The 20,607-nt window shown below is 44.8% G+C and overlaps 1 protein-coding gene and 1 pseudogene across 1 annotated transcript in view; both read right to left on the bottom strand.

Moving 5' to 3' along the window:
- The window catches only part of SLC6A2 (solute carrier family 6 member 2), a 1,625,321-nt gene that overhangs the window by 1,077,602 nt on the left and 527,112 nt on the right, over positions 1-20,607 (bottom strand). The window lies entirely within an intron of this gene.
- LOC134580127 (5S ribosomal RNA) lies at positions 3,839-3,957 on the bottom strand (annotated as a pseudogene).

The raw sequence follows: 20,607 nt of genomic DNA, 5'->3' as shown, positions 1-20,607 counted from the left end.
GCTTCTCCACATAACAGGTGGATCCAAAACATGGATGACAAATCAGAAAGTCACAACGTGATAGCAAAAGGTTTACTATCCATTTCCATAGTAGATAGGACAGCTAAACATGTATTCTTAGTAATAGATGAACCTCGCTATCAGGTTTACATTGGCAATGATGTCATTCATGGCTTTGCTATACACCTTGACATGATAAACTACTTGTGGACAAGGTTAAAAGGTAATGCTTACATATACCAGAATGACGGCAATGCTCTGAAATCAGGACAAATACTACAATATGCGGTAAGTATCCATGTACCTTAGGACATAACCATTCCATGAGGGACGAGTAACTTTATTTTACCCATACAGCTATTGAAAAACTCTGATGCCCTAATTTGTTTATCTAATTGGATACAAAAATTAGGAATGGTGGTGACACCTACACCAATGGTAAGCATTAGTAAAAATCCCAACTATGTTATTGCCAAAAATGTTACACCCAATAGTGTTACTTTGCCAAAATAAACATTATTAGGTCTAGCATTGGATGCTGAGTACTATACATTTGGTTTCTAAAACCAAATTATAGGCCTCATCCCTGAAGAATACTTAATTGAAGACAATATAGTTGATCAAATGTTCCAACCCTTCCCAGATGGATTACTCACTGTCCTATCTGCATATCCTTTTAGCATTGAAGAAGGTTCGTGAAATATCGAAGAAGCATCAATCACATTCGATTATCTGTTAAATGAACAAGAATCCCAAGAATATAATGACCAAAGACAAAAAGTAAGTCAACACCGAACTGATCTAACTTCTAGAAGTAGATCACATAAAATGAGTGAGAATATCCAGGAGCTAGTAAACCTCATCAGTACACTTAATAAGTACAACTGATATACATATATAAATAAAAAATGGTATAAAAGGAAAGAGTCATTTTAGAAAAGTCCAAAAGAATATCCAGCAAGTCCACAAGCAAGTCCCCCTGCTTGTGAAAACAACACAGAGTATGGTAACACAAATGGCAGCTAATATAATTTCTAAAAAAATATACAATAACTCCCCACAAAGTCAAAAATTAAGCAAGTCAGTACAAGGAACTAGTTGCTTAATAGTATCAAAATTGTACTTATACTCTATATATATATAAGTACTTTATTACAAAATATAAAATATAAAAACTCACAAAAATAACGTGAGTAAAGAGCAAACAGCCAAAACACAAATTATATAGTTGGTAGAGTAACCTGTTGTTCGGACTCTGTTGATGGATGAGGTATATGGGAGCTGTAATCTGTCCTGTCTCCTGATCGCCGGTGAGGACGGCGTGCATTCCACCTCAGACCTCACACAGAGGTGCTCCCTCCGATCTTGTGGACCGATCTTAATATGTGTCCAGGGTTCAGAGTCAGCAGCACTCACAGTGTTGGCTTTCCAAAAATCCAAAAGCCTGTCAGTATCAATGTCTTACGCATTTTGTAGGGATCCTGCCCCACCTCATCAGAGACTTTGAGGAGTCAGAGGCTGTAGGGGCATATGTATGCTGACAAACTTAATTGGTAATATGAGCAATTCAAATTAGATAATAAAACATATGTTAAACGAGCATATATTACACAAGCGCGTATTAACTTTAAAAGCACAAAATATGGGGGCGGGGCTTGGAAGCCATACTGGATGATCGCAGATCAGTAGAGCTCCAGCCAGACACAGCTTTTAAAACAACATCCCTGTACTGGACCCATGTATGGTACTCCCTGGGCGACTTTAGAGTGAATTCCGGGTCTCCTCACGTAAGCAGTTAGATGGCTGCGGCCTCCAGTTACTCACGGCCTGTGGGCTCTTGGCGGGAGAAGTGGCTGATCTCTCCATCCAAGGTGGCCTGGGCTTTTTCATTGAGAATTATCGGATCTCCATACTCCCTTCCCTCTCCCCCCCTCTGGGCCAGCAGGAGTTACCTTGGTCCCCACCAAGCTCTGCATACTTACCTCTCCAAGGCTCCGGAGTGACCATGTGGCCAACCTAAAATGGCTGATGTGCAGATGCTGGGCTAAAGGGAAAGCTTTCTACAGACGTTTCTTGCCATATGTCAGTGGTTGTGAAGAAAGGTGAACCAGAGGCAGCAGCCTATACTACCGGTCTCCATAGCTCAGCCATTTCAAAGAGCACCACCTGCTCAGAAACTCACCTCTGGAAGGAGACCCAAACTGAATCAAAGGATTCGGAGGGCAGCAAGCAGGCCACACGCATGTGAGGAACGCAGCTGCCTGCAGTCTCAAGGAACCTGTCCAGATGTGGGGGAAAAAGCTTATGACCATGGGAGAAGCTGTGCTATGACGAAAAAAACAAAATTCAGAGAGGCTCCTGTGATCTCTCATACTTGCCTGGACTCTATGCTGTGGGCATTGGTTAAATTATACTTTATGTTAGTCCGCACCTGCCCAGTTTGGCACACTAGTTCCCATCCCTTTTATCTCTCTCCTCAACATCAGTGAGCCTAGTTTAAGCGTTTGGTAGTTTCCCTCTTATAATCAGCATATGTAGTCACCAGTTTTAGCCTGATATTTACCTCACATCCAGACTTGCAAATATGTCAAGGAGGAAGCAGTTACTTATACTAAGCATGCCATTATTATTTGCGGTTGTCTACTCATACCTACTCATATCCTGCATACCTTGTTTTCTCATGTCTATTATTTAAAAAAAAAATCAAAAAAAAAACTGGGCAGTTCTATCTTATGGCATGATTGTATATCTTTGACCTGCTTGTTATTTCTTTTGTGGCATTACAGGCCTGTTTGTAATCCCTTTTGCACAGAAAAAAAAGAATTAGAAAAAAAGCACAAACTATATGAAATAAAACGAACAGGGAATAAGGAAATATATAAATGGAACTACAACATTCTGATAAATGTAAAGATATTTAAAATAGGAATACAAATACAATAGAAATACAGATTATACAGTCTAACTCTAATCCACATATACAATATTGAAATAAGAATATAGAGATATAAGGAATATATAGTGTGAAGGGTATATAGTAGAATATATATAATTATATATATATATATATATATATATATATATATATATATATACATATATATATAGCAAGAAGGAAAGAGATGCACTCTCAGGTCTTTGTAGAAAAAACTCGATATTATTTAATAACAGGTAACATACACCTGATCAGGTTTCGACCTCTTCAGGTCTTCCTCAAGATCAGTATTCAAACATATAAAACACAAATATATAGGCAACATAGGAGGAGTTACTCACCAAACAAACGGTGCACACCGGTTTCCATTAGTCCGAACCCGGAAGTGCAAGTGGAGCGTCATGTGACGTGACGTATGGACGTGGCCATTACTATGATGTGGTTGCTAGGAAACGGGTAAACTAAACCCGAGCAAGTATGTAGTGAACGTGAAACAGCTCGGATTAGGCAGAGAATTATCTGTGCAATAAAGTGAAAGGGCATAAAGCCCTGTGGAGTATACAGGAATATAATAGCTACCAAATAGCATGGTATACACGCAATACAGTGATCACCACTAATAGTGAGGACTCAAAGGTCCATTTCTATGAAAAAAGAGACTATATTGATATTGGTCCAGCATCTGACATACACCAATTAAAGTGACCATATGTATGTGGATCTAAAATAGTGTAACACGCACCCAGTAGGAACAATACAAAGAACAAATGTATAATACATAACACATACAATGAAATCAAGCATAACATGGGCACAAAATATACAGAGTATTCAAATGAGTATACCATGTGAAGACTTTAATTAGAGAATCTTAAAAAATAAATAAATGAAGATTAGGACAAAAGCTTATGGCACCTGAGGATACTAGTTGGTCTCCCATACAAGTACTAACCAGGCCCGAGTCTGGATGGCTTCTGAGATCTGACGAGATCAGGCATTTTCAGACTGATATGGCCATAGGCTCTAGGCAGGAGAGTATGGAAACTAGGTATTCAATGATAGGTAAAGGACTGAAACCACATACAAGGAAATAGATACTTCAAATAAAGACTGCATAGTCTATAGTAGCAAGGAAAGGGGGGTGGAAATGCCAGTTAGGCTAAATATATTTTGGACAATCACTGATAGTGATTGAAATATAGCCATATGAGGTAATACTAAAAATCTATTGCGATATCAATAACTGACTGGATTAAAGAAAAATTTACAAAAAACGTATACAAAAAAATATATATATACAGACTATACAGAAAAATGTATACAAAAAATAAAATAAAATAAAATAAAAAATCTACACTGCCAAAGTTGTATATGCCAGTGTCGTAGGGCCTAATTGATCACTATAACTAAGTCCCTACAGGTAGATGGAGTATAAAGAAGTATCCCCAAAAACAGAGAAAGAGTAGGCAAGACACGCTATATACAATATACATATACACTATGATACAAAAATGTACAGGAGAAGAGGCTCAGAGAGATGATCCTAGACTACCGGGATAAGAAAGGTGTATGGTATCAGAGAAAAACTGAATAAACAATATTCTCATTTAATCCTGGGCGTTACTGTGTCCAGTTGGTATGTCCATTTTGCTTCCCGTTGAAGTAACATTCTTGATCTGTCACCACCCCTCGGAGGAGGTGGGATATGATCAATCGCTGTGAAGATTAATGATGGTAGTCTATGTGTTAAAGCCAAAAAATGTTTGGCTACTGGTTTGTCGCTGTAATTATCCCGATAGGCAGTGGTGATGGTTGACCGATGTCCACGTATCCTGTCCCTCAGGGTGAGGTTAGTTTTGCCCACATACGATAGTCCGCACGGACAGGAAATAAGGTATATTACGTGGTCTGTGGTACATGTTATATGATGTCGGATGTTGATTCTTTTGCCACTGTGACGATGTGCGAATGACTTGCCACTGACCATGTGGCTGCACGTCACACAACCACTACATTTGTAGCATCCTTTTTTGGTGATATTCGATATAGGCTGGTAGCAATGAAGTGGGTCATTTCTGACCAAAATGTCTTTAAGACTTCTGTTCCTCTTATAGCTGAAAATCGGTCGTTCTCAAAATATTTTTGGAAGGTGTTTATCTGATTGTAGTAATCCCTAATTCTTGTTAACAGAATGTTTCACCGTAGAGATGCCCATATGGAATGTGAGCGGGAGGAACATCCTGGATGTTGGTGTTGCATTAGTTTTGGTTACTTCATTGGTCTCAGATTCCCATATTTCAATGGCACGAGTTTGGGCTTTCTGGAGAGTCTGAACATGGTATCCCCTTGCCCTGAATCTATTCGACATTTGTTGAAACTGGATGTCACGATTTTCAGAAGTACTGTTGTATCTGAGAACTCTGAGGAATTGAGATATAGGTAGTGAAGCCTTGAATTGTCTGGGATGGAAGCTGGATGCCATCAATAGTGTGTTGCGATCCGTCTCTTTACGGTATAACATGAACTCCAATTTTCCACGATATTTGTAGATAGTGACATCCAAAAATTGGATGGACTGTGTGTCGTATTGCATACTCAATTTCACAGAGGTAGGAGCAAGGTTGATCTCAGTGAGCATGTTTTTCAATGACTCCATGGTGCCTGTCCATACTAAAAATATGTCATCAACAAAGCGATGGTAGTGTTGAACGGAGTCTCCAAATTTCTGTAAGATGTATTTATTTTCAAATGTATACATGAAAGCGTTGGCGTAAGAGGGCGCCATCGCCGCTCCCATCGCTGTCTCCGAGAGTTGTAGAAAAAATTGTTTTTCAAATTTAAAATAATTACAGGTCAAGGCAATATGTAGGAATTCCAGTAAGAATTCAATGGGAGGTCCTGTGTATACTGTGGATTCACTCAAAACCAATCTGAGAGCCTGTAGCCCCTCTTGGTGGGGTATAATGGTGTTCAGGCTCTGTACGTCTAAAGTGACAAGTATTGACGATTCGTCAATCGTAGGTGTTAGCTTTATTTTATGAATGAAGTCCCGTGTGTCCCGTAGACATGTGGGGAGTGCCACTACACTTTTTTTGATAAAAAAAATCAACATATTTAGCCACTGGTTCCAGTAAACTGTCATTGGCCGACACAATGGGTCTTCCTGGTGGAGTGATCAGATGTATGTTACCTGTTATTAAATAATATCGAAATTTTTCTACAAAGACCTGAGAGTGCATCTCTTTCCTTCTTGCTTTACATACCCAGCGTGGGATTGCACCAAGGCAGTTTTTTACTTATTCATTGAAAGGGTGAGTGCCACTACACTTGTGTATATATATATATATATATATATATATATATATATATATATATATATATATATATATATATATATCCTAATTTCAATAAATATCTTTATGGTATTATTTTTAATATTTATTTTTATTTTCATTTTATTGTATTTTCAATTTTTAATTTTTGTTATTTTATTTATATTTATTTTTATTTGTTTTTATCTTTATTTTATTTTACATTTTATTTTTATCTTTATCTCTATTTTTTTTCTACTTTTATATTTACTTTCATATTTATTTATTTATTTTTATTTTCCCACTTTTCTTCTTTCCCTTTTCTCCCTATTCCCTTTTTTTATTCATCCACCCTTTTATCTCCATTACCCATGTTTACTCTAGAGTATTCTAACATATGACTCTGATTTATGCTAGATATTTATTGAAATTAGTATCCATATAAATATATATTTTATTCTATATATACTTCACACTATATTCCTTCTATCTCTATATTCTTATTTCAATATTGTTTATGTGGAATAGAGTTAGGCTGTATAATCTGTATTTGTATTGTATTTTTATTGCTAGTTTGAATATCTATACATATATCAGAATTTTGTAGTTCCATTTATATATTTATTTATTCCCTGTTTGTTCTAATTCAGGGGTTCCCAGCCCATGGTATGCGTACCCCCAGGGGTACAATTCAGTGCCCCAAGGGGTAAGCTAAATAATTTTGGCAGCCTCACGGCAGCCTCACGGGTTGGGAACCTGGCCATCGGGCAAACCAGGCAAATGCCCGGTGTGCAGCGATGGCCATGGGCCGACAGGGGAGATCACAGGATCTCCCCTGCCAGCCCTAGCTGGGCCAAAGCTATCCGAGCGCTGGCCCTGCTGTGTGTCTCCATGGGCCGGTGGGGAGATCAAAGAGATCAAAAATCTCCCTCACCGACCCACAGACACTGACAGGTGGCATGCAGGAGAGGGAAGGAGGAGCCGGGAGAAGGAAGGTCCTCCCGCGAGTTCAGCAATTCTGAGCGTTCCCGTGGGTTAACACGGCAACGATCTGAGAATCTTGCGGGAGCGGGAGCTGCAGGTAGAGTAGTGATTCTCAACTCCCCTCGCCCTGGGGAAAAAGGTAAGAAGAGGGGAGAGGGGACATACCGTTTATTTATTTATTTATATATATATATATATATACACACACATACTTTTTTTTTAAATAGTATTTTTTTATGAATTACTCCTATTTCCCCTCCAATATATAGGCACCTCCCCCCCCCACACACACACAGCACCCCTCATATACACTCACACGCACACAGCACCCCTCATATACACACAGCACCCCTCATATACACACACACACAGCAACCCTCATATACACACACACACAGAACCCCTCATATACACACACAGCACCTCTCATATACACACACACACACAGCACCTCTCACACACAGAGCACCCTTCACAGGCAGCACCCCTCACAGACACAGAACAACTCTCAAATATAGCACAGGGTCTGTGCCAGTGTGTGTATCTATGTGTATCTGCATGTGTGTGTTAATGTGTGTATCTGTATGTCAAGGTATTGTATCTATGTGTCTGCGTATCTGCATGTGTGTATGTGTGTGTCAGGGTGTGTAACCGCATGTGTGTCAGGATAAGTATCTGTGCATGAGGATGTGTGTCAGTGTCTGCATGTGTGTCTGGGTATGTATCCTTAAATGTATTCCTGACCGCAGGAATTTTTCCAGGAGGGGGGCATAATTGTAATGACATCCATGCTTGGTCCCTTTATGACAGTGTCATGAAGGGGAGGAGCATAGTCATTATCACATAAAGCCAGGGTGAATAGCATTTTCACAACTATGGTGTCAGGAATACAAGTTTGTATTCCTGACACTATAGTTTTCCTTTAAGCAAATTAAAGGGACATTCTGGTCCACGTAACAACTTCATTTAAATGAAAATGCTATGATGCCAGGAAGCCCCTGGGAGCTCTCTTTCCTTTAAGGGGTTAAACCGCTCTCAAATGGTTTAACTCCAAAGGTTTCCTCCAGCTCCAGATTTCCAGGTCGCTCAGTGGTATTCGGCTTCTGAAACGGAGTGTCAGGAAGTGCAGATTGACGTCAGGCATGGGTGCTACAGATTGGCTAGAATGGTTAGTTGACGCTCTAAGCCAATAGCTAGTTCCTGGTTCATAAAGATGTTACTTTTTTATGAATGGGGAGCTACTGATTGGCTTAGAGTGCCAGCTGACCGCTCTAGCCAATCAGCGACACCCCTCCCCAGCAGCCCTCTGTGCTTCCTGACACTCAGTAAATAAAAGTGAACACATTAACACTGATATTCTTTTTTTTACCTGGGGAGATGAGAAGGTCCAAAGTTTCCCTGCCAGGCCCAGGTACCAAAGCCTTATGAGGTGGTGTCCAGAATAAAGTGGAGGGTTCACTTCACTTGTCCTTCCTGCTCCAATCTCGTTTTCTTCTCCTTCATTTGACACAGTCTTCTTTTTCTTCTGACACTGTCTTCTCTCCTCCTTGGCTCCTTTTGCTCCTTTACCTTTCTGCTACTTTCTTCTTATTGTGCCCCCCCTTCTGCTCCTGTATCTTTCTGATCCCTTTCTGCTCCTTCTCCTACTTTACCTTTGTGCTCCTTGCTGTCCCTTTCTGCTCCTTGCTATCCTTTTCTGCTCTTTCTCCTACTTTACCTTTGTGCTCCTTCCGATTCTTTCTGCTCCTTTACCTTTGTGCTCCTTCTGTTCCTTTCTGCTCTTTGCAGGCCCTTCCTTCTCCTTGGAGACCCTTCCTACTCCTTGCTGCCCCTTGCAGACCCTTTCTGCTCCTTGCAGACCCTTCCTGCTCATTTCTGTTCCTTCTCCTACTTCACCTTTGTGCTCCTTCTGTCCCTTCCTGCTCCTTGCTGCCATTTTCAGCTCATTGCTGACCCTTTATGCTCCTTCTACTTTACCTTTGTGCTGCTTTACCTTCCAGCTCCTTGCTGACCCTTCCTGTTCATTGCAGACCCTTCCCGCTCCTTGCTGACCCTTCCTGCTCATTGCAGACCCTTCCCGCTCATTGCAGACCCTTCCTGCTCAATTGTGTTCCTTTGTACTCATTCTCCTACTTTACCTGTTGTGCTCCTTGCTGTCCCTTCCAGATCCTTGCTGCCCCTTTCTGCACATTTCTATTCCTTCTCCTTTCTCCTCCTTCTCTTACTTTACCTTCCTGGTCCTTGCTGACCCTTCCTGTAGGCTGTCTCCCCTATATGCCTCACTTCCCTGATCTGTAGGCTATCTCTGCCCCCCCCCAACACATGCCTCACTTCCCTGATCTGTAGGCTGTCTCTGCCCACCCCATATGCCTCACTTCCCTGATCTGTAGGCTGTCTCTGCCCCCCATATGCCTAACTTCCCTCATCTGTAGGCTGTCTCTCCCTCCCCATATGCCTCACTTCCCTGATCTGTAGGCTGTCTCTGCCCCCTCTCCCCCACATGCCTCACTTCCCTGATCTGTAGGCTGTCTCTGCCCCCCCATATGCCACACTTCCCTGATCTGTAGGCTGTCTCTGCCCCCCCCCCATATGCCTCACTTCCCTGATCTGTAGGCTGTCCCTGCCCCTCCATATGCCTCACTTCCCTGATCTGTAGGCTGTCTCTGCCCCCCCATATGCCACACTTCCCTGATCTGTAGGCTGTCTCTGCCCCCCCATATGCCACACTTCCCTGATCTGTAGGCTGTCTCTGCCCCCCCCCCCCCCATATGCCTCACTTCCCTGATCTGTAGGCTGTCTCTGCCCCCCATGCCTCACTTCCCTGATCTAAAGGCTCTCTCTGCCCCCCCCCCATATGCCTCACTTCCCTGATCTGTAGGCGGTCTCTGCCCCCCATGCATCTATCCCCCCCATGCCTCACTTACCTGATATGTAAGCAATCTCTGCACCCCATATGCCTTACTTCACTGATCTATAGGCTAATAAAATAACGTAAATGGTATAGTGAGAGCAAAAGTCTTAAACACCAAATTTAAAACAGATAAGATGTATAAAACAGGCAGTATTACCATATATCTTGAATGTCCTAAAAATATAAAACAAAGAACATAGTATAGCCTGTATGAGGTAAACAAAATTAGATTAGACTTCCGGGTCACGTTGCCCCGGTTTCACCATGTTTTTTTATGACTGCAAAATGAATGTTTGAAACTTATGGAACAAATATGTTTTACATTGTTTATTTATATAATAAACATGTATATGAAAGACATTTGAAAAAAACGATTGAATATGATCAGGACTGAAGGCTCACTGCAACACAAGAGAAACATGACCGCTGACCCGGAAGTGCCCTGTGACACGCAACGTGACCCGCAAGCCGGAAACCAGAGGATTGAGAATGACAACCGGAAACCGGAAGTAAACCGGCGAAAAAATTACAGCGCGCCTTTTTCAAGCATATTTAAACACTAAGTTTGTTTGACACCATAGCACTTTGATAAAGACCTTCACGGTCGAAACGCGTTAGTGCAATAACTTTGGGAGATTCAATTTTTTTATGCTATCTGATGCAAATAAAGTTTGTTCCAGTATTTCCTGATTTGGCTTCCATTATTTCGAACAAGGGGATCTCTACAGCGATCAACTTAACCTGCTTTTTCAGCATTGTGGTCTCCATCAATTTTCTAAAAGGCTCATACAGTCTGAGCCACTATTTACGGCTCAGCACCACGTGAGTGGGCAATTTTATATTTTATCTAATTTGGTTTACCTCATACAGGCTATACTATGTTCTTTGTTTTGTATTTTTAGGACATTCAAGATATATGGAAATACTGCCTGTTTTATACATCTTATTTGTTTTAAATTTGGTGTTTAAGACTTTTGCTCTCACGATACCATTTACGTTATTTTATTGTACATTTTCTGTGTGATTTGGAGTGATTCACACTTGGTGATTTGAGCACTTTATCAATACTCCTCCTTTCTACCACTGTGTTATATACTGATCTATAGGCTGTCTCTGCCCCCAACGCCTCACTTCACTGATCTTTAGGCTGTCTCTGCCCCCCCATGCCTCACTTAACTGATCTATAGGCCACCTCTGCCCCCCCCATGCCTCACTTCCCTGATCTATAGGCTGTCTCTGCCCCCCATGCCTCACTTCCCTGATCTATAGGCTCTCTCTGCCCCCCCCATATGCCTCACTTCACTGATCTATAGGCTGTCTCTGCCCCCCCATGCCTCACTTCACTGATCTATAGGCTGTCTCTGCCCCCCATGCCTTACTTCACTTATCTATAGGCTGTCTCTGCCCCCCATGCCTCACTTCACTTATCTATAGGCTGTCTCTGCCCCCCATGCCTCACTTCACTGATCTATAGGATGTCTCTGCCCCCCATGCCTCACTTCACTGATCTATAGGCTGTCTCTGCCCTCCATCCCTCACTTACCTGATCTGTAGGCTGTCTCTGCTGGCTGCATGTGTTGCTCCCCTGCGGATTCAGTCAGAGAGATGCAGGGATAAGATGCAGCTTCCTAACCCTGTCTCTCTCCATACACAGCGCCACCTACTTGCCGGCGCCGGTATTGCACGGTATTTTCAATCTCACACGAAAATTAGCAGAACAAGCTGAAAAAGGCTGGGGGAAGGGGGGGTGTGGCGCAAGTGCCCCCCCTTGCCCCCTCCTGTGGACGTCCATGTCTATAGTGTTAACACCACCATCTAGCCCCTCATGCCTCCATAAATATAGCAAGCTCTTACTGTATTCAAGCCTGAAGTTGTAACTCTGCATGCTGTTAGAAAAACAAGCAGTCTGCTGACATAATTAGAACTGGTGGCCTGATCCAATCACAGTGCTTGACCGTAGGATTGGCTGAAACTAACAAAGAGGCAGATCAGGGGTAGAGCCAGCATGATTCAAACACAGCCCAGGCCAATAAGCATCTCCTCATAGAGATGAACTGAATCAATGAATCTCTATGAGGAAAGTTCAGTGTCTGCATGCAGAGGGAGGAGATACTGAATGTTTGGATGCATTTTAGGCAGCCATGACCCAGGAAGGATCTCTAACAGCCATCTAAGGAGTGGCCAGTGAAGTTATCACTAGGCTGTAATGTAACCACTGCATTTTCTCTGAAAAGACAGTGTTTACAGCAAAACACCTGAAGGTAATGATTCTACTCACCAGAACAAATTCAATAAGCTGTAGTTATTCTGGTGACTATAGTGTCCCTTTAAGTGCCAGTGTATTTATATGTGTCCGTGTATTTGCATGTTTGTCAGTATATATATCGGTGTATCTGCATGTGTGTCAGTATATGTATCTGCATGTGTGTGTGTATCTGCATCTGTGTGTCAGGGTGTGTATCTATGTGTCTTTGTATCTGCATGTGTGTAAATGTGTGTATCTGTGTCTCAGTGTCAGTATCTGTGTATCTGTATGTGTGTCAGGGTATGTATCCTTAAGTGTATCAGTGTATGTATATATGTGTCTGTGTAGCTGCATGTTTGTCAGTATAGGTATCTGTGCATCTGTATGTGTGTCTGTGCAACTGCATGTGTGTCAGGGTGTGTATCCTTAAGTGTGTCTGTGTATGTATCTATATGTCTTTGTATCTGCATGCATGTCAATGTGTGTATCGGTGTCTCAGGGTATGTATCTGTGCGTGAGGATGTATGTCAGTGTCTGTATCTGTGTGCGTGTGTGTGTGTCCGTATGTGGAAAAACAAAAAAAAGAGAGACCTGATGTGCATGTAAGTCAGTGTATGTATCTCTGTGTATCTGCATGTGTGTTCGGGTATGCATCTGTGTGTATCTCTGTGCATTTGCATGGGTATCAGAGTGTGTATCTGTTTGTCAGTGTGCCTTTGTGTCAGGGTATGTGTCAGTGTATATATCTATATGTGCCTGTGTATCTGCTTGTGTGTCAGAGTGTGTATCTGTTTTTCAGTGTGTGTGTCAGTTTGTGTGTCTGTATGTCTGTCAGTGTATGTATCTGTGTGTGTATCTGCATGTGTGTCGAAGTATGTATCTGTGTTTCAGAGTGTCTGTGTTTCAGGGTGTGTATTTGTATGTGTATCAGGGTATGTATCTGTGTGTCTGACACACAGATAGATACATTCATACACACAGATACATACCCTAAAAAACACATACAGATACACATTGACACAGCTACATACTCTGACACAAATGCAGATACACAGACACATATATGCATACACTGACACACTTAAATATACAGACACTGACACACAGATACAGGCACATAAATAAATACACTGACACACATAATGGCACACATATACATACCCTGACACACATTCAGACACAGATACCCACACAGACTCTGACACAAAGGCACACTGACACATGCAGATACAAATGCAGACACTGACACATAGATACATACTGTGACAAACTGCCTTTTGTCACTGGCTTTTTATGCAAAACATTATATGGGCATACTGAGACTTTTTGGAACAATGTCTCTTTAAAACCGTGTCCACAGACTGTGGAAATACTTTGTTCATGTATATTTTATATGTAAATGGGGCTTACCGAACCAATTATCGAACAGGCGGACCACACGCACAAGGGGAAGTGTGCAGCCAATTTACCTCCCAGGCTGGTGGTTAACCGCAGGTTAATTGTCGACCGCTGGGTGGCCGCCGTTCGTACAGTCGAACACGCGGTCAGCGGTGTTTTGCCGTCGAACTCATGGAACTGAAAACGGTTTACCTTTTTTTTCCACTTTGACGGAAATCGAAGTGCGTTCCACTATTGGAACGCCATGTTAAACTGGGCTACTTGCATGAACGGCACCCATACATTTTCTGTGTACGTTTTTCGGTCAAATAGGACTTCCACCTTGTTACAGAAGCCTTAGTTTTATTGTGTGCCTTTAAGTACTATTTTCACCTTTGCAGACCTATTTGCAGCCGTTCGTATGGTTCAGCACAAATCCTTTGTGTAAACGTATGGGTGGCCGCCATTTCGGGACTTTGCACGTGTTCGCGGCCATCTTACGTGCGAACAGCGGTGTTTGCCAGCAATCGTCTGGAACTGAAAACGGAGACGCAATCAGGCGAACACCGCTAAGACCTCCAGGATATCGTAACTTCGTGCTGGGGAGTACAGCGACCCCCTGGACCACCATGGATGACAACGGGTTTGTGGAGTTTTTACGTACGAACGGAGACCGACCGCAAGGCCAAAACGTGTGGAACTATTTTCGTCTAGAAAGTCTGTGCGGTTGGTCAAAACTTTGGAAGCCCATAACTCCCGAATCGTTCATCCGAACGGGCTGGTTTTCGGATATGTTGCTTCCCTGAATGAGATCGATCTCGGTGCAGGACTTAAAGGGGTACCCCCTGGTTTTGGGGTACATCCAGAACTTGGCTGAAAATATGTACCATATAATTGTTTTACTGTTTATCTGAGGGGAGGAGATGTGTGGGTTGCACCAAATGTGTGATTGGTGATTTTATGCCTCCCCCTGGGAGTGTCCTGTTTGCATGTAACCTCAATAAAAAGTAGGCTGGGCATCCCAGTCCTCAGTTCTTGTTTGACCCTCAAATCGCAACCTTGACTCGTTTTGTGGGCAAAAGGGTATCCTAGCTGTGCTATAGCTAGTGGGATTATTCTACATTTATGGAATTTTTTGGAAAGCAACTTCTCCCCTCTCCAGCAATAGGAATCCAGACTACTAAGCGGTCCAGCTCTCAGCAAGACTAAGGGTAACCGTAACATTTGGTGGCAGCGGTGGGATTATCCTGGATTTCCTAGGAGAGGTGCGGAACGGATGGAGAGCACTTACGAAAAATTGAAGCGTACAACCCTAAAGGATTTACTGGAAAGCAGAGGAGGGTACGCCAGCAACCGGCCAAGGAGATAGCTGATCGCAGAACTGACCGAACTGGATCAGAGCTTCACAATGGCGGAAACCCCGACCACGAATGATGACGAAAAGGCCAGAATTGTTCGGGAGAGGCTCCCCCTATACGGGCCGAACCCACCCATAGAACTGGTGCAGCAGTTGATGGCGGAGGCGGACGAGGATATACGAAAGGCTCGAGCACACGAACTTGACCTAGTAAACGCACACCGCAATGCTGAAGCCCCGCAGGTAATCGTTCCTGTCGAAAATGCTGGGAGGCCCAAGATACCCTATGCGGCATTTTGACCCTTCATAGAGAGCGAGACAGGAATTGATGAATACTTGGCGGACTTCGAAAGGCAATGTGCCCTGCACCAGATTCCCCACAAAGAGTGGCCCTCGATACTGTCGGGGAAACTATCCGGGCAAGCCCTGGAAGCCTTTCGTACTCTGGGTGCTGAGGAAGTGACACAGTATGAGCTGGTTAAAGAGACACTGCTAAGACGGTACGCTGTAACTCCAGACACGTATCGCCGACAGTTTTGGGGCACGAAAAAGAAGCCTAACGATACCCATATGGAATGGGCGCACCGAATGCGGAGGGCGGCAAATCACTGGATGAGCGGAAGTAAAGCTGTGACTGGTGAGGAAATTTTACAATTGTTTCTCTTAGAACATTTTTATAATGGCATGGAGCAGCAGGGGAAGGAATGGCTGCGAGACAGGCGACCTTCTACCCTAGAAGAAGCAGCCAAATTGGCCGATGAACATTATGACTCACGTCTTCACGAGCCCACAAACTACCGAGCTCCAGCACGGGTCGAGCCCAGAGAGGTTTACCGTGCACCTCCTCGTGCAGAATTTCGAGCCCCGGTGCCCACAGGACCCGCCCGACACTCAGGACCACCCAATAACAGCTCTGATCGTCCCAGACCGACTTGCCACCGATGCAAGCAACCAGGGCATTTCGTGGCTAACTACCCCCTTAACACGCACCAGACACCCAGGAATTACAATTACCCCTCTGGGCCATATCGCCCTGCCCGGGCCCTCTGTGTTAACCAAGAGGCCCCTATGGAGGAATATTTGAGACCGCTTCACAAGGCAGACCCTGTATATGCTGCTTCGGATAACCGCCAGCACCATCGGCAGAAGGTATGGCTCGAGGGGCGATCTACCGAGGGGTTGAGAGACACAGGGGCTACTATCACGCTGGTACAGAGTCATTTGGTGCCAGAGCACAAGAGATCAGGACAGACTGTGGCCGTTAGAGTGGCGGGGGGGGGTATGTGTACAAAATTCCGACAGCTAAAGTGCATCTTGATTGGGGAGCGGGGAAGGGGGCTGTGAACGTGGGCATAATGGATAATTTACCTGCCGAAGTACTGCTGGGCAACGATTTGGGCCCCATGACTTCTGCCTATGCTCCCGCATACAACAACGAGGCGAACCAAGTGACTACCCGAGCCCAAGCCCGGATGGAGCAAGAACTCTCACCAGTGCGGGAGACACAGGTAAGACCTACCCCGACCTTGCCTGACATGTTAGGTTCCATACCCTGGGACACCCCAGATACTTTCGAGACAGAATCTAGGACTGACCCGACCTTACAAAAGTACCGGGAACGAGCAGAGACCGGGGGGGGGGGGGCGGGAGACAGACAACGAAACATTTTTATGGGAAAAGGGGAAACTATATCGCTTGACAGAGAAAAAGGGACAACGTAGGCGACAGCTGGTAGTGCCCCACAAATACCGTAGAGAAATCCTCAAGATAGGACACGACATCCCCTTGGCAGGCCACCTAGATGTAACCCGTACACTACACTGCATTACCCACACGTTCTTTTGGCCAGGGGTACACGCTGACATTAGAACTTACTGTAATACCTGCGATGTGTGTCAACGAGTAGGTAGGCGAGGTGATCACCCTAAGGCCCATTTAGTAAATATGCCTATTGTAGAGGAACCCTTCAGCAGGGTTGCGATTGATCTAGTAGGACCACTGGCTACCCCTAGTCCCTCCGGTAAGCGCTACATTCTTACCGTAGTGGACTACGCTACCAGATACCCAGAGGCTGTCGCCCTATCCAACATACAAGCGGATACGGTAGCGAATGCACTGGTGCAGGTGTTCTCTCGGGTAGGATTTCCAAAAGAAATCCTATCCGACCGAGGCACCCAATTTACGGCCGAGTTGACCCAACAACTCTGGCAGGTTTGCAAAATTAAGTCCCTACTGAGCTCCCCATACCACCCCCAGACGAACGGACTTTGTGAGAGGTTAAATGGGACCCTCAAACAAATGCTCAAGACGTTCACTCAGGAATACCGAGACTGGGAACGCTTCCTGCCGCACCTCCTATTTGCTTATCGGAAGGTGCCCCAGGAAACGACAGGATTCTCTCCCTTCGAGTTGCTCTACGGAAGAAAGGTACGAGGACCCCTAAACCTGATCCGGGAGCACTGGGAGGGAGAGATAGAGACTGACGGTGTCCCCATTGTGCCATACGTGCTGGAACTCAGGGACCGAATGGAGCAATTAGCCAAATCAGTGCGGGCTAATCTCCAGTGGGCCCAGGGAAGACAGAAGGTATGGTATGATCGGGGGGCCCGAAAGAGAATCTTCACCGTAGGACAAAAGGTGTTAGTTCTTAAACCTGTTAAGACAGACAAATTACAGGCGTCCTGGCAGGGCCCCTATCAGATCCTAGAGAAAAGGGGGGACACCACTTATGTAATCGCTAGCTGTCACGACAACAATCTTAGGAAAATATTCCATGTGAACATGCTCAAGGAATATTTTGAGCGGCCAGAGAACGTGACAGCCGTATGTTGCCCCACTCAGGAAGACCCCGACAGCCTACCCATCCCCGATCTATTAGAAAAGAATCCCCCCACAGATATAGTAGCTCGGTTCAGATAGGAGACCGACTTAGCCCCACTGAAAGGGAGCAGCTTAACCAACTCCTACAGTCTAAAAACCTCACTTTCTCCCAGAAGCCAGGGTACACTACCTTAACCACACTCCGGGACAAGCTCCCTTACGCCAGGCTCCGTACCGAATCCCCGAGGCAGTTAGGACAGGAATGAAGAAGGAGATCGATGAGATGCTCCAACTCAGGGTCATTGAGCCCTCCGATAGTCCATGGGCCTCCCCGGTTGTCCTGGTGCCCAAGAAAGATGGGACAACCCGGTTTTGCGTAGACTATCGGAGGCTCAATGAAAAGACAGTAACGGACGCTTACCCTATGCCCAGGGTAGACAAGCTACTGGATCGTATAGCCAGGGGAAATTACCTGACCACCATCGACCTCTGCAAGGGTTACTGGCAGATTCCCCTGGCCCCGGAGGCTATCCCCAAGTCGGCATTCGTCACCCCATTCGGCTTATACCAGTTTAAGGTAATGCCGTTTGGGATGAAGAATGCCCCAGCTACATTCCAGCGCTTGGTTGATAGGCTCCTGGATGGCTTCCAGAGTTTTGCTTGCGCATACCTGGACGACATAGCGATCCACAGTGAGTCCTGGGAGGACCACTTAGCTCACGTAGGAATGGTTCTGGATCAGATCCGGGCTGCTGGCCTGACTCTGAAACCAGAAAAATGCCACTTTGGGATGGCCGAGGTACAGTACCTGGGTCACCGGGTGGCGACCAGAGCCGGCCAAGAAAGAAGCTGTCGCCAATTGGCCCACCCCCATCACTAAGACTCAGGTCCTAGCCTTCCTGGGCATGGCAGGGTACTACAGATGGTTTGTACCAGACTACAGCACACTTGCCAAACCCCTGACTGACCTGACAAAGAAAAACTTACCTCGACAGGTCCTGTGGTCTCCCCACTGTAAAACGGCTTTCCAGGCGCTCAAAAATGCTCTTGTTAACGCTCCTGTCTTGGCAGCCCCAGCCCCTAACAAACGTTTTATCGTCCATACAGACGCTTCCATGTTCGGGCTGGGAGCTGTCCTCAGCCAAGTAGGCGAAGACGGAGGGGAGCATCCAGTTGCCTACATCAGCCGGAAGCTCCTGCCCCGCGAAGTCAGCTATGCAGCGGTCGAAAAGGAGTGCTTGGCTTTGGTGTGGGCATTAAAGAAATTGACTCCCTATTTATATGGACAAGAGTTCACTCTGGTCACCGACCATAACCCGTTGGTGTCGCTAAACCGGGTCTCTGGGGATAACGGCAGGCTATTACGTTGGAGTTTATCGTTGCAACCCTTCAATTTCACCATCACCTACAGACCTGGGAAACAGAATGGCAACGCCGACGGGTTGTCCAGGCAAACAGACCTCAGCCCAGCCTAACCAGCAGTCTGGACAGCCTTAGTCTGCCCCGAAAAGGGGTCAGACGGTGTCTGCCAGAGTGTTCCACAGAAAGGGAGCACTGTTACAGAAGCCTTAGTTTTATTGTGTGCCTTTAAGTACTATTTTCACCTTTGCAGACCTATTTGCAGCCGTTCGTATGGTTCAGCACAAATCCTTTGTGTAAACGAATCGGTGGCCGCCATTTCGGGACTTTGCACGTGTTCGCGGCCATCTTACGTGCGAACAGCGGTGTTTGCCAGCAATCGTCTGGAACTGAAAACGGAGACGCAATCAGGCGAACACCGCTAAGACCTCCAGGATATCGTAACTTTGTGCTGGGGAGTACAGCGACCCCCTGGACCACCATGGATGACAACGGGTTTGTGGAGTTTTTACGTACGAACGGAGACCGACCGCAAGGCCAAAACGTGTGGAACTATTTTCGGCTAGAAAGTCTGTGCGGTCGGTCAAAACTTTGGAAGCCCATAACTCCCGAACCGTTCATCCGAACGGGCTGGTTTTCGGATATGTTGCTCCCCTGAATGAGATCTATCTAGCGGTGCAGGACTTAAAGGGGTACCCCCTGGTTTTGGGGTACATCCAGAACTTGGCTGAAAATATGTACCATATAATTGTTTTACTGTTTATCTGAGGGGAGGAGATGTGTGGGTTGCACCAAATGTGTGATTGGTGATTTTATGCCTCCCCCTGGGAGTGTCCTGTTTGCATGTAACCTCAATAAAAAGCAGGCTGGGCATCCCAGTCCTCAGTTCTTGTTTGACCCTCAAATCGCAGCCTTGACTCGTTTTGTGGGCAAAAGGGTATCCTAGCTGTGCTATAGCTAGTGGGATTATTCTACATTTACAGGACTCGTATGGAATATTTTGGAAAGCAGCTTCTCCCCTCTCCAGCAATAGGAATCCAGACTACTAAGCGGTCCAGCTCTCAGCAAGACTAAGGGTAACCGTAACACACCTATCTTTTGAACCACTGGACCAAATTGTATGATTTTTATATATGTTTGTATACTGATTATGCTGATTCAGAATTAATCAGCATAATTTTAGGGAAATTGTATGTATGGTTTGGAAGTAATGAATATTGTATAAAACTGTATTTTCTGCCTGTGATAATTAAGTTTAGTAATTATATCACAGGCAGAAGGGAGGGTTTGTGTGCCTTAACTGGGAGT

The sequence above is a fragment of the Pelobates fuscus genome, chromosome 12 (genome assembly GCF_036172605.1).
Source record: "Pelobates fuscus isolate aPelFus1 chromosome 12, aPelFus1.pri, whole genome shotgun sequence".
Taxonomy (NCBI): domain Eukaryota; kingdom Metazoa; phylum Chordata; class Amphibia; order Anura; family Pelobatidae; genus Pelobates; species Pelobates fuscus.
The sequence above is the reverse complement of the archived record's forward strand: the minus strand, read 5'-3'. Positions and strand labels throughout refer to the sequence as shown.